Source organism: Apium graveolens, chromosome 3 (assembly GCF_009905375.1).
Source record: "Apium graveolens cultivar Ventura chromosome 3, ASM990537v1, whole genome shotgun sequence".
Lineage (NCBI taxonomy): Eukaryota > Viridiplantae > Streptophyta > Magnoliopsida > Apiales > Apiaceae > Apium > Apium graveolens.
Window position 1 is genome coordinate 156,700,546 of NC_133649.1, and position 15,933 is coordinate 156,716,478.

The window sequence follows — 15,933 nt, forward strand, 5'->3', positions numbered from 1 at the left end:
CCCTACATAGCGTGGCATGAACAGTTTTCTCATTCAGCAAAAACACTATTCATAAGGGTTTCAAAAATTTCCAAAAATTGGGGTTATTACAATAATGAATGTTCTATCCTTAGAGAGAATGTTCTTTTCGGACGTGGCATTTTAAATAATGGTCTGGATGTATATGACGTAGAGCATGATTTACTTCAGATTAAACAAACTAATAAAAGAAAATGAGATGATGAAAATCTGACCTATTTATGGCACTGTAGGCTAGGTCATATTAGTGAAAATAGACTGCGGACATTGCATAAGGAAGGGTTACTTGACCCCTTTGATTTTAAATCATATCCTACATGCGAGTCTTGTCTATTGGGTAAAATGACCAAATCTCCATTTAGTGGACATGGAGAGAGGGCTGCAGATTTGCTAGGACTGGTACACACAGATGTATGTGGACTAATGTCTACACAAGCCACAGGTGGATTTTCGTACTTCATTACTTTCATAGATGATAGATCTAGATTCGGATATGTGTATTTGATGAAATACAAGTCTGAAGCCTTTGAAAAGTTCAAAGAATATAAACATGAAGTGGAGAAACAAACCAAACATAGTATTATAACTCTTCGATCAGATTGAGGTGGTGAATACTTGAATGGGGAGTTTCTAGATTCTCTCAAAGAAAATGGTATAGTCTCCCAGTGGACTCCTCCATATACTTCACAGTTAAATGGGGTATCTGAAAGGAGAAATCGAACTTTGTTAGACATGGTTCGGTCTATGATGAGCTATGTGAATCTTCCAGTATTCCTATGGGGTTATGCATTGGAAACCTCATCATATTTACTGAATAAGGTGCCTTCCAAATGTATTTCTCAAACACCATATGAGATATGGAAAGAAAGGAAACCGAGTCTTAAACACGTTAAGATTTGGGGATATCTAGCTTATGTCAAGAAAGTTGACCCTGATAAGCTGGAATCTCGATCCGTAAAATGTAATTTTGTGGGATATCCTAAATAGACTTTGGGGTATTACTTTTACACCGATCATCGGGTGTTTGTCTCCAGACATGCTACCTTCTTGGAAAAGGAGTTTATCCTTGAAGGAAATAGTGGGAGCAAAATTGAACTTGATGAAGTTCAAGAAGCACAAACTACTACGGATCAAGTGGAAACACATGTTCAGACTGAACAACCTACTGTGGAACTGTCCATTCGTAGGACAGGGAGAGTGTCTCGCCAACCTGAGAGGTATTATGGCCTTGTCATTGAGAATGACAATGAGTTGTCAATCATTGATGATGACGACCCTGTGAACTATAATGAGGCTATGAGTAGTATTGACTCAGAAAAATGGCATAGTGCCATGAAATCCGAAATGGAATCTATGTATACCAACCAAGTATGGACTCTGGTTGAGGCGCCTGAAGGTGTTAAGCCTATTGGGTGCAAGTGGGTATACAAAAGAAAGATTGGAGCAGATGGCCAGGTGGAGACCTATAAGGCCAGGCTCGTGGAAAAAGAATTCAAATAAAGGCAAGGGATTGACTTTGATGAAACTTTTTCGCCTGTAGCCCTGTTAAAATCAATTCGGATTTTGCTTGTGATTGCTGCTTACTACGACTATAAGATCTGGCAAATGGACGTGAAAACGGCCTTCCTCAATGGGGAACTTGAGGAGGAAGTGTATATGACACAGCCAGAGGGTTTTCTTTCCAAGGGAAATGAACACCTAGTATGTAAACTGCTGCGAACCATACATGGTTTAAGGCAAGCTTCTCGTAGATGGAACATCCGTTTTGATGAGATAATCAAAGAGTTTGGTTTTATCAAAAACATAGATGAACCATGTGTCTACAAGAAGGTTAGTGGGAGCGCGGTAATATTTCTTATATTGTATGTGGATGACATACTTCTTATAGGAAATGATATACCGATGCTACAATCAGTCAAAGTATGGCTATCAATGAACTTCACCATGAAGAACTTGGGAGAAGCATCCTACATTCTCGGTATGAAGATCTATAGAGATAGATCTAGAAGAATGATAGGTCTTACCCAGGGTACATATATCCAGAAAGTGCTTAAAAGGTTTAGCATGGAAAACTCCAAAAGAGGTCTCATACCGATGAGCCATGGAGTGTCCCTTTCCGAAAAAATGTCTCCTAAGATATCTGAGGAAAGAGAGCGTATGAGTAAGAATCCTTATGCTTCAGTAATAGGATCTATCATGTACGCGATGTTGTGTATAAGGCCTGATGTTGCTTATTCAATTAGTGTGACGATCAGATATCAGTCCAATCCAGGTGAAGACCACTGAAAAGCAGTGAAAAACATCCTTAAGTACTTGCGAATGACTCAGGACATTTTTCTTGTTTTTGGTGGTGAATCTGAGTTGATAATAGAGGGTTATACTGACTCTAGTTTTCAATCAGAAAGTGATAGGAAATCCATGTCAGGGTACGTGTTTACTCTGAATGGTGGTGTGATTAGTTGGAAGAGTTCCAAACAGTCTACAACGGCTGACTCCACAGCGGAAGCAGAATATATAGCTGCAAGTGAGGCTGCAAAAGAAGCCGTTTGGATGAGGAAATTTGTTTCTGAGTTGGGAGTTGTTCCTAGCGTTGAAGAGCCTATTGTATTGTATTGTGATAACAACGCAGCAATAGCACAAGCCAAGGAACCTAGGTCTCATAGAAATTCCAAACATGTCCTGCGGCGCTTTCATCTGATTAGGGAGATTGTTGAAAGAGGAGATGTCAACGTCGAGAGAGTTGACACACATAACAACGTAGCAGACCCACTCACAAAGCCACTTTCTCAGAGTCACTTTGATCATCATAAAGACAAGATGGGTATTAGATACCAAAGTGATTGGATTTAGCACAAGTGGGAGATTGAAAGAGATATGTCCTAAGTCCAATCATGTATGAGGATTTAGGAATAACTTTTATGTAATCTGTTTTGATTTCATTGATATTAATAAAAGACTTGTTTTGTTTTTATTGCGGGCTCTATCTATTTAAATGTTTAATATAAGATATACCACAGTTTAGAGTAAAGCTTTTTATAGATTGTGATGAGATCATAATAATGAGACCTAAAAGATGATAACTCTAAACTTAAATAGTTCCTGGTCGTAGGATTACTAACTGGTAATTAATAATCCGCAAAGATCGGTACATACTATGCTTGCTTCATTATGAAGGATGTCTGTTCTCATAGACATTTGTGTGGTGACACTATAGCTAGTATGTAGGTGCTTATTATAGAATAAGTTCACTAAACATGACTCACACAGCTGAACAACTGATGGAGTTCACTCACGTGTCAGTAGTTGTTCATATAGTGATAGTTGTACAAGTATTCTTGTGTACACTGAACTATGCTTTGGTTTAGTTCTTAGTCTCAAGGGACAATTATAAGGGCTCTACTGGGTATAGGAATTTTTACACGAAGATAGTGTATGATCAATAAAGGATCTACCCCTTCCAGTGAAGGAAGAGAATGTTCAATGCTGATCCACTTATGCTAGTTCAGGAATCTCTGGCCAGAGTGAATGAAATTAGAAAGGAGTTTCTAATTTACATTAAATAGAACTAAGCATAGTGAATGGGAAAGCAAGTGATTAAATAAGATAGGCTTGACACAAGTTACATGCCTTGTATTTAATCGTGACATTGCAGGGTAGAAGGAATTGATTGTATGGTAACTACTCACTGAATAGGTTCTTGGTATTCTCAGCAGTGAATTCGTATTATCCGGATAGTCGCGATATGCTGAGAAGTATCCCTCACGATGTAGAATAAATATGATTAATTAATTAATCATATTTAATGAATTAGAGAATTTATATAAATAATGATAAAATAGTTTTATTATTATTTATTTCTACTACCGGCTTAATATTGAACCTACAGGGTCACACCATAAAAGAGAATGATTTAATGATGGAGGAATTAATTAATAATGGCTGATAATTATTTATTTATGAAATAAATAATTAATTGGCAAATTTAATAATTGATTAAATGAGATTTAATTGATTATGAATTAATTAAGAAAAGGTTCTTAATATTATTAATTAAGAATTTAATTTTTTGAAATTAAATCAAGTGAGAGAGTTATTTCTAAAGAGTTTAGAAAAAGGATTAATAATTAAAAGGTGTTTTAATTATTAGTGAGAATAATAAAGGGTTAATAATAATATTTTATGGGAAAATTTTCAGCTGAAAATTTTTCCAATAAATATACTATTATAGACCCTATTTTTGCCTCAACCAAAAAGATTTACAAAACCCTAATTCTCTCCATCTCCTCCTCCTTCATTACATCATTTTCTTGGTGGATACCGGTGGAGTGCTTCACACTTGAGGAGCAGTTGCTAAGGATCTCCGTTCATCGCTTTTTGGATTGCCATTAAAGACCTCCATCTTTCCATTAACGTAAAGCTTCTTAAGGTAAACATACTGAACTATGAATTAAATATTATTTTTTGCATGGATCCTGCAGAGGGTTTTATTTTTTTTTAGATTTAAATTTACGTTTTCGCTACGTTTATGTGCTAAAAACCTTGCAACCTCGGCGGACCTATCACATAAATGATTTTGGGTCGTGGACGTCATGACCCGCTTTGGATCGTGACTGTCATAACCTACTCGTATCATCTGGACGTTTATTGGTTCGTGATCTCCACGACCATTTTGGGTCATGGTCATCATGACCTAATTTGGGTCGTAGCCTCCACGACCCTTTTTGGTCGTGGTGTTCATGGGTTTTGACTATGAACTTTCCAATCAACTTTGAACATAATTAATTCAATATTAATTATGTCTTACAGATTACTTTTCATCCATATGAACATGCTAATTTAATTTCAATCTTCAACAACAAAAACAAATAAAGCATGTTCAGCGGCCAAAAAGTTTTCCATTTAACTTAAACTTAATTAAACCTCCATTCCCTTCTTAAAGTACTCCCCCATAATCATTAAAAGAGTAAATTACGCTTTATGTACCTAAAGTATAAACTTTATGCACTAAAACTACTAATTGAGCAGATTGAGTACCTAAACTAAGTGATATGGTGTAGTTTATATGATTCCGTTAGGTTGCACACTAACTCTGTTACACTATCTTCCCTCCCTTTCGCTTCCCCCCTTTTATCCATTTTCCCTCCAATTTTGAAGCACGATTAGGTCTATATATGGAGAGAAAAAAAGGATAATTGTGTCTTGCTCTATTTTGGATTTGTTGTACAAGATGTTGTGCTCGTGTGGGCAATTAGTTATTGAATGAACATCCTGGACTAGCAACAACTCTGGATGTTGATTTCTTGGATATGTATATGGTTCCAATGGTTATAATTTTTTCCGTTGGGTTGATTCACCAACATGCCCTCGGTGTTGCAATATCATTCTGGGGTTATTGTGTAGGATCGAAGAGAAGGCAGCCATGTTGAAATCAATGGAAGCAAAGAACAAGTCCCAGAGAAAGGAGTTCTTGACCATTACAATTATGCTTGTTTGCATATGGTTGATTTTCGGTTAGAGATTTAGTGTTTGTGCTTGAAACTGGGTTCTTGACCATTTAGATGGTTATTCTTGTAGGCCTCTACCATGTAAACATGCAACAACCTATGTAAGTTAATGTAATATTAGTTATTATTTCAAGCACATGTAATGTTATGTTGTGTGTTCTTACTTGTTAACTTTTCAGAGTTTAGGTATCATAGTTGGAGTGAGTTGGGCGCAAGCCAAAAATATCAAAACGAGACACAAAAACTCATAAATATATTACAACCCAAAATATTAAATAAAATCAAGTTCATTCGATTCCGACATGGAACCACACACCATTAAACTAATAATAACAACAGATATAATAAACCCCGATTAAATAATAACAGGATCTAAATAGGATTAAGTTTGAGACAAGATTATAACTACCAACCAGAATAAATATATTACAACCTAAAATATTAATAAATTCAAATTCATTTGATTCCGACATGGAACCGACAGATAACCCATTGTATCTGATCCAACTTATACATTCCTTCCAACTATTACGCTTGCTCACACACACTACTACCTTCTCTGGCATCTGGAAACCTACGACACGGTGGGGATCTCCAGGAACGGTCTTGTAAGCGGTGCGCCTAAGTCTGGCCATCTTCTTACTTAACTGCCATGGTTAGATAAATGAGCACAAAAGCTCAGCAAGTAATAATATAACAGTTCTATAATGCAGTAATAATATCATATCAACCTCTGAGACATTCTACTTTAAATCTCTAGGTGGCAGATTTCTATCTTTGACTATGTAAAGATTATGAAGAAAGGTTTGGGATTTCAAGAATCAAGGCTCAGGATAGGGTGAAAGCCAACATTCATCACAAATCATTAGCGGGATTTCAATGAGTTGCTCAATTGAAAGGAAGCTTGTAAATAAGCTTCGAGAATCAATAACACTATCAGTGCAAAATAACAGGGTTCTCAAATTCCACAATTTAAACAAGATACGATTCAATCCATTTCATTTCATTTTTAAGGAAGCAACTGCTTAAAGAATGTAATCAATTTTTCTTCTATTAAACAATAGGGAACCCTTGATTGGAATACTCATCTTATTATATATAATACAGGTGATCAGCCCATACCGACCTCCATCGGGTCATTATGGTACCTATGGCATTATTTCAGCCTTATGTCGGACTAGCCCCGCTAGCCTCTTACATTACTAGACTAGTCCCACTAGTCTCTTACGTCTCTATCCAATCCATTAAGAATTCGTTTGGAAAACCTTTGTGTTGGAAGAAGGAAAAGTTGACTAGGTTCATTTTATTATTACCAATAAGGTGAAATCATTTGAACTTCTTCAAGTCGAATATCATTCTTAAGTTCAATTCAAGATTCAAGAAAAGTGAATGAATCAGAAGTAACAGGAATCAGTATTAAAGATCTTGATCAGACGAACACAAGGTATATTAATTCTGAATTATAATAGTTTCAAAGATCAGAACGGGAGAAGGTTCACGGGTTACCAAAGAATCCAGGTTAGTCAAAATGATACATAAGGGAATTCATAAAGGTTCTCTTAAGTTTCAAGATCATAGGGTGATAAAGGAAATAAGCAAGGTAATAAGGTTTGAATCAATAAAGTTACTATAAATGGGTCGAACAGGATTCAATAAAAAGTTATCACAAGAATCAATATCAAGATTTCTCAAAATTAAATACAGGTTTATTATAATGGTTCACTACTTTATCATCGCATCAATAATTCCTACCTACATTCAAATCATTAGGGAAGGCAGAGTTACTTGCCTTAAATCGCTTTCCTGCCTAACAGGTATTGGGCTACTGCCACCTAAGATAGCCTTTCCTTTACTAGCCTGAATGTCTCCGCTATCCGAATCTACATTCCAAAACAGATTCCCTAATTAGCAATGTACTCAACATTCGACGTTTCTCATAGCGTCTAACGATTACCCTATATCGCGATAACACTTAAAGTATATACTCAAGTATAATCACAAATACTCTCACATAGCACATAGTATACTATACCTTTATACTCCAAACTCTATACTTTGTTATAGTTGTAAATTGTATAGCTCGATATCGAAACAACTCATTCCTTTCTTTTTAATCCCAAAATTTGAATCAAACCACATGATAAACCAAGTGATTTCCTAATAACTTAACATGCATCCACTTAATCTTACATGCAACTTTGTAAATCATATATCACTTAACAATAATCATCATGCAAGTTCAGAATCAAGCATAAACTATAGTTCAAACAAAAAACTACTCATTTGAGTCCTTTCCTTCAAAAACCGAACCTCGCTATCAAATTTTTGAATCAAAATCCTTTGTAAAACTCGAAATCAAAAACAATCTCATTCTAGCATACCAAATACATTACTCTAAATCTCACTTTATACAATTTAACTATTTAACCCTTTATAAACTTAAGTTTATACCATGCATTCACAAAAACTTGACATGTATATAGCATTTAGCTCAACAATTAACCGAATCAAACATACAACTGAATTAATACCAAAATTAGCAATAATTTTATGAACAATTATCAAATAAGCCATTTACAACAAATAATTCAACTTAATCTCTTTTAAATTCAAGAGCAACATTAGGGTTTCTCCAAAACTACAACATGCAACACTTGAAATGATTGTTTTTGAATTAATAGAGCTCATCCAAACATCATAGCTCACCACCGGTTCACCGGAGTTCATCATCGGTGGCGGTGGCTTCTCGGTGGTGCCTGTTAGTCCCTAACAATGCAACAAAAAATACAGAAGGGGGGTTGAATGGAATTCTTGAACCTTTTTCACAAATTATAAAATGTTCTATCTTAATAATATATAAGTGTTTGATTTGTAAAGTACGGAATAAGAAGTTAGTAAAATCAAAACACAAGTAATTAAAAACACAAGTCTTTAAAAACTTTCTAGTGGATTTGAATGTATCCACCAGAGATATATATAATATCAAGAGAACTCTATGTAGCAAAATTAGCTCACAGCTGCTTACAAATATGAATAACTAAGTTTACAGAGAAATGCTAAGAATACAACTTACAAATGTTTCTCTGAGAATTTTCTTGCTTAGTATTCTTGTTGTTCTATTTGCTACTTCGTGGTTTATATATCACCAAGATTACAAAGTAATAAGACAAGATAATAAGACAAAACCTATCAAGTCTAATACTATGCTGCTTCATTACTCTATTCCAACATCTTTGAATATCTTCATAATAGCATGGAAATGGCAATGCTTCTTTGTTCTCTAAAACCCAGTTGAATAGGCTTTCACATTCCTTTTGCATACACTCGACGCATGTGACTGTGTTATCACTGTCAACAGATGTTTGAATTGATTATCCGTCGGGTACGTGATCATCCGTCGGGTTGCCTTGTTGATCATCCGTCGAGTGGCATTATTGTGTATCCTTCGGGTAGCTATCTGGCACTTGACTTTATTTCATTTATACAGAATTACAAGACATCATCTATGTACAATTAATCAACCTATTCTGCATATCTAATTAAAGTCAACATGACTTGAGTGCTACTACAGAATCTAAACAAGGTGTATGCAGAAATGTGCTACAGTCTCATTATTACACAAGCTACTCACTCGATGGATAATTAATCATCATCCGTCGGGACTATATTGAGTCATCCGTCGGGACTATATTTCTTATTCGTCGAGTGCTACATTTTTCACTAAGTAAAATCTACTAAGGTGTTTTGTTAATCAAATCATCAAGTTCATAACATATTCACAACAATCTCCCCCAATTTATGTCTACTAGAATTGTAGCCATAAATTAAGAGAAACTTGATGATAACAAAACACCCTAAAAATACAACTTTAAAAGTAAGTAGATAAAACTGTAAAGTGCTTCAAATAACACAATGCACAAAGATTAGCTCATAGTCATTTTCTAGGTGCTCCTCTAGCCTGAGCAGATTAATCTAATTCCTTAAAGGTCTGGATCTCTTTCCAAGCTTTTTGTTGTTTTCTTCTATATGATTTTGGAGCTATCTGTGGAATTCCAGTTCATCAGATTCTGAGAGATTTAGCTTTTCTTGCATTTCCAAAAGAGTCTCATTGCTAGAGATGCTCAATTGGTCTTCTAATCTGAAAAATCTTCTAACTCCTTTGTCATCCATGAACTCCATTAGCCAGTAGGGCCTTAGATGCACTCTTCTCCCTGTGTAAGGAATAGTTAGAGTCTTTGGGAGTGCATCTTTAGTTCTAATACTCCTCAGTTCTTCAATCTTCTTTTGAACAAGTCTTCTTGCAGTTACATTGAATCCAAAGTTCTTCTTGAATGATGAATAAACCTTTATCAGCACAGATTGGCTTTCTTGAAGGATCCTGTGAAGTGGCTATTGAATCTCCTTTCCTCCCTTGTACTTTAAAACTAACCTTTCAGGTAGATTCATGTAGGCATCAATCCCTCTAACTTCTTCCAGTTCATCTAGATAGAGGTTTAGATCAGAGAATTCCTTGATGTCACATAAGTACATGAATCTCCCTTGTTGACTTTGGATTGAGCTTTGGTTAGAGATTTGGATTTGAGAGGGGACTAGCTTCACTTTCTTGAATGCTCTTGACTTTGTTCTCTTTGGCTTGTTAAGGATTGGCAAATTGAAGTCAGGAATTGATAGACTTTCCCAGTCTATTGGTTCATCCTTAGGTACAATAGGTTCACCATGAATGTTCTTGTGAGGATCCACCACCTTAATGTCTTCAAATACCACTGAGGGTTTTGATGCTTGAATTGTAGTTAGAGTGGATTCCTTGGGAAGCTGATCCTCTAATTCCTTACCAACAAAGTTCAATTTCCTTTTGGTTCTTTTGGCCAATTCCTTGTATCTGTGAGATTTCTTCTGTTGTGGTTCAACTTGCTTCTTTGGATCTTGAGATTCAGTGATTTCAGATGGCTGAGTAGGAATTTGTTGTGTTGGTTTCACAGCTTGTAGCTTGGCCAAGATAGTAGCTTGCTCTTTCTTTTATTTAACCTTTTTAGCATCTAAAGCAGCTTGCTTCTTTTCTTGCTTCAATCTCACCTTTTCTTCTCTCTTTGCTTCAGCAAATTGAGGATGTCCATCCACGACACAAATTTATTTACCATTCCTGAAAACTTTAGCGATTCTCCTTTTCAAAGATGAATCAGCTGGATCCTTGTAGAAGGCCATGGATCTTGACAACAGTTTCTTCTCATCAGGCTTAGGTGTCTCATACACTGTATCCAAAGGATTCTTTAATGATGATTTTGGATAGTTCACCCTTGGCTTCTAAAGTACTTCAGCCTTTGGAGATTTGATGCAGGATGGCTATCCTCTTTCCAGATAGTTCATGCTCATTTCATTCACAGAGATTTGCCTGACTAGAGAGTGATGAATGGCTGACTTTTCTGGCTTCTTTTCTAGCCCAAACTTCTTTTGAATATCCTCATCAATTTTCTCCTAGTTGATTGGAATCAACTGCTCCTTTTCAGCTGCTCTTATATTGACTGCTGCTTCATTTATCAGACCAATACTGTCCTTAGCTGGTGGTTTTGAGATAGTAACTGTAGGCACAATTACTTTTCTAACTTGAATGTTGAGCACTTTTTGCTCCCCCTCACTCCTAGAACTCTTAATCTCCCCCTTTTTGTTATCATCAAGCTGAGTAGAGGAGGAGGTTTGTGCAGCCACCAGTTTCTAAAGCAAGTCTGTTTGTTGAGTTTGGTGTAGATGAATTATTGTAAGAGATGCTTCCATTGTTGTCATTCTTGTATCCGAGGCATCTATCATTGTGGCAAGATCAGAATTTTACCTGAGCTGTCTCTTAATATCAAGCATTGTAGCTTCTGGAAGTTTAGAGTCCATCTTGTCAGAAATGGCCTTTTTCATCTCATCAATATCACCTTTGATAGTGTTGACATCTCGAGCATGTTGAAAACCTTGGATTTGTTGTAGTTGCAGAGAAGCAAGATGTGCTTAAAGGAGCTCTGGTGTTGGCATTTGTGGTGGTTTGAAGAGCAGAATTTGTCTGATTTATGAGTTGAATCAGGGTTGTCTTGAAGTAGTGTTCATCACAATGCTTTGAAAATGCCCAAGATGGCATGCCTGATCTTGAACTAGAGCCTACTTATCCCCTATGTCCAATGGCTCTTCTTCACTATCTCCACCTTCACCTCCAAAGAATTCTTCTGAACCACCAGTCTCATAATCAACATCACCAGCTGTAGAGGACAAAGCTTGTGATGGCATCCTTAGCTCTTAGCATTGACTGTGTGGTGTGCACCAAGTTGAGCATCCTTTCTGCATTGTCATTTCCTTGTTCAGCTAGAAGTTGATATGCTAGAACAGGGTGAGTAAATGTCTCAGTATCAAGGGAGGTAGAATCTATAACAGCTTGAGGTTGTTGAGATAGTCCCTCCCTGTCTGCATCCTGGACATTCATTAACTCACTTACAATGACATCCACCCTTATATCTCATGTACTTGCATTTCTCTCATTGTCTCTCTTTTGTTGCATCAAGGTCTCATATTGGCTCCCCACCCTCACCTTCACCATCTAAGGTGGGACTCCTCACACTCTCTTTTTCCAATCCTGAAGAACTGGATTGCATATTTTCACTCTTTTCCTCTCCTTTTTCCTGGAAGCAACCCAGACTCTCACTCATAACACTCTCTTCCCTCAATCCTAGGAGTGATTGTACTACCACTAAGTCTTCTACACTTGAGATAATTGATGAAATTTGAAGCTGTGCAGAGATACTTGACAGATAAGGGATATCCGTCGGGTTAGCAGTTTGACTATCCGACAGATAACTGCTGTTAAGCTTATCCGTCGGGATACAATCACTACTCAACGGATGAACAATATCCATCGAGAGAGTAAGAATAAATTAGTTTGGAGTGGAAACTATTGTGGACTCTGTGCAGATTGATGAGAATTTTGGCACAGATGTCTCAACAGTTCCTAAAAGAATTGGCAAGTGAGCCAACAAATTATCCAAAAGATGATGCTCACTTGCACTAGATTTTGGCTTCCCCAACAAAGTTAAAGAAGGGGAATCAGGAATTGATGTGTTGATCATATCCACATCCAGAGAGTTTGTGGGAGAATTTGGTGTTTGGGGTGCTTCTATAACTAAAGATTTTGCTTGTTACTCCACATTTATTGGAGCCACATCAAACTGACTTTGAAAAGGTGCAGTGACTGTGTCTTTAGCACCGGTTTGCACAGTGTGTGAACCCTGTGCATCCCCAAGGGTTTTTGGTTTCTTCTTTCTAGTATAGGTTTGGGATGAGCTTGTATCCCTTAGCCTTTTGGCCTGTGCTCTTGGCTAAGAGCTATGTTCAATAGTCACATCCTTTTGGGAGGATGCAACTAGCAATGAGCTTCTTTCCTTATTAAGCACTGCAGTTTGTTGGGAAACTGCAGTGTGGCTAGGCTGGGAAACACTCACCTCTCCAACCTTATCCTTAGGGTTTCTTTTATATTCACCCTGTCCCTCGCCTACCTTACCCACCTTCACACTCCCCTCTTTAAATTTGGTGGATTTTGTAACTGGCATCTTTTGAGAGATGCCAGAGGGGGCTTTCTTTGACTTGGATTTAGAAATTTTGGATTTGGTAGCTTGGGTAGGCAACTGTTGGGTCATTGACACAGTTCATATAGCTACACTTGAATGCAAAGAAATTTGTGAGGTTGGAAGAGTAGAGACAGATGAGATTACCTCACTTACCTGAGGTGCTTCTATTACAGGGAAATAGAAGAGTGGCACCTATTTGTGATGGTTTGCCCTGTTCAAATCTGCAATAATTCTTCTTTCTTGAACCCAACAATCTAATTTGTTGGTTGGGTTCTCAAGCACAATATCCTCAGAGAGGTGGTTAGCAATTATCATTAAAAATCTAGCATAATAAACATTTTTACCCCTTTTATTTAACTCCCCTAACTTAAATCCCAACTCAAACAAAACAAGATCACTAAAGTTAAAGAACTTATCAGTAACTAGCATGTAAAGCATGTTAAGCATAGAGATATTGACAGAATCAAAATTACTGATTTTACCATAGAATACCTTAGTAACTATATCACATAGATAAATCCATTCCTTTCTAAGACCCAACCCCCTAATTTCACTTAACTTAGAAGTAGAGAGTGCATAGCCCATGGAGTTAAGCATATTAACAATGTCAGTGTATGTGTGTGGTGAAGTTACAATATTATCAGGAATCTTGAAACATGCTTTAACAATGTCACTATTAATACAGAATTCCTTACCTTTAATAGTGAGTGTGATGGTTTTATCAGTTGAGTTGTACACAGCAGTTGACCACATTTCTTCAACAACCTCACAGAAGATGGTGGGTAATTCCAGCATGGCATAGTTGAGTTTGCAGTTCTTCACAAAATCCATCATCTTGTGGTAGTCACCAGACTGTTGAATCCCCTTGTTCACAAGTGCAGTGAAGTTGTTCTTCTCATAGATAAATCCAGTTTGTGACATGATCTTGACGACTGGTGCCATTGTTAGAGAGTGGAAATTGCAGAGATAGAGATGATAATTGCTTTTGGGAAAGAGAGAATTTAGAGCAGATGATTTGAGAATGATAAAAAAAAAAGTAATGAAAATGAATTAAGCTTTTATACTATCTCAAAAAATAACTGTCAAAAATAATAAAGTAAAATAAAGTAACCAACGAGAATTGCCCAAAATAGCCGTTTAAAAATAAACTGTAAAAATTCCATCAATTATCCGTCGTGTTATGCTTACAAACTGTAAGTATACTCGATGGATAATGTTCAGAGAATCAACGGCTAAGAATAAGATAATTCGACGGATGAGGATAAATCAGTTATCCGTCGATTCATAAAATATTCCAGAAAAATATTTGATTTTATTAACAAAATGTATACCGACGGATGATCAAACTCGATGGATAATGATCATCCGTCGAGATGTAAATTTTGACTTAGCCAAAATTTCATCCAATACCGAAAAACTAATTAAATTTCTGGCTGCATTACAACTTGCAAATTATCTGAAAAGATTTAAGAATAATTTAGCATACCTAACTCACTTACCAACCTTGAAAAGGTGGATTCATCCAGTGGCTTGGTAAATATATATGCAAGCTGCTTTTCACTTGGAACAAAATGTAGTTCCACAGTACCATTCATTACATGTTCCCTTATAAAGTGGTACTTGATGTCTATGTGTTTTGTCCTTGAATGTTGTACTGGATTTTCAGTGATGACAATTGCACTTGTGTTATCACAGAGAATCGAATCCTTTCAACTTGCGAACCATAGTCTAGCAATTTGTTTTTCATCCACAAAATCTGTGCACAGCAACTGCCAGCAGCAATATATTCAGCTTCAGCTATAGAAGTAAAACTGAATTTTGCTTTTTACTGAACCAGGACACAAGCTTGTTTCCTAAAAATTGACAGGTTCCTGTTGTACTTTTTCTATCAATTCTAAAACCTGCATAATCTGCATCTGAATAACCAGTTAGATCAAAACCAGAATCTCTAGGGTACCAAATGCCAAGTTTTGGTGTTCCCTTGAGATATCTGAAAATTCTCTTAATAGCTACTATGTGAGATTCTCTAGGATCAGCCTGAAATCTAGCACACAAACATGTAGCAAACATTATATCTAGCCTACTAGCTGTTAATTACAGAGGTGAGTCAACCATGCCCCTATAACTTGAAATATCCATAGACTTTTCAGTAGTGTTTAATTCAAGCTTAGTTGCAGTGGCCATGGGGATTTTTGCAGATGTGCAATCCATTAGATCAAACTTCTTTAAAAGATCATAAATGTATTTAGTCTGACTAATTAATATTCCATCACTAACTTGCTTAACTTGCAAACCAAGAAAGTAAGTTAGTTCTCCCATCATACTCATTTCATTCTTACTTTGCATCAATTTGGCAAACTTTTTGCAAAGTTTTTCATCTGTAGAGCCAAAAATAATGTCATCTACATAAATTTGAACAAGTATACTAGAGCCATTAACATTTCTAAAGAAAAGAGTTTTATCTACAGTACCTCTAGTGAAGTGATTCTCTAAAAGAAACTTTGACAAAGTGTCATACCAGGCTCTAGGAGCTTGCTTCAGTCCATAAAGTGCTTTTAAAAGATAGTAAAAATATTCTGGAAAATTTGGATCTTCAAAACCAGGAGGCTGACTGACATAGACTTCCTCCTCCAAATCGCCATTCAGAAAGGCACTTTTGACATCCATTTGATAGACTTTAAAATTGGCATGGGCTGCATAGGCTAAGAAGATCCTGATGGCTTCAAGTCTTGCAACAGGAGCAAATGTTTCATCAAAATCTATTCCTTCTTATTGACAATAGCCCTTAGTAACCAATCTAGCTTTGTTCCTGACTACTA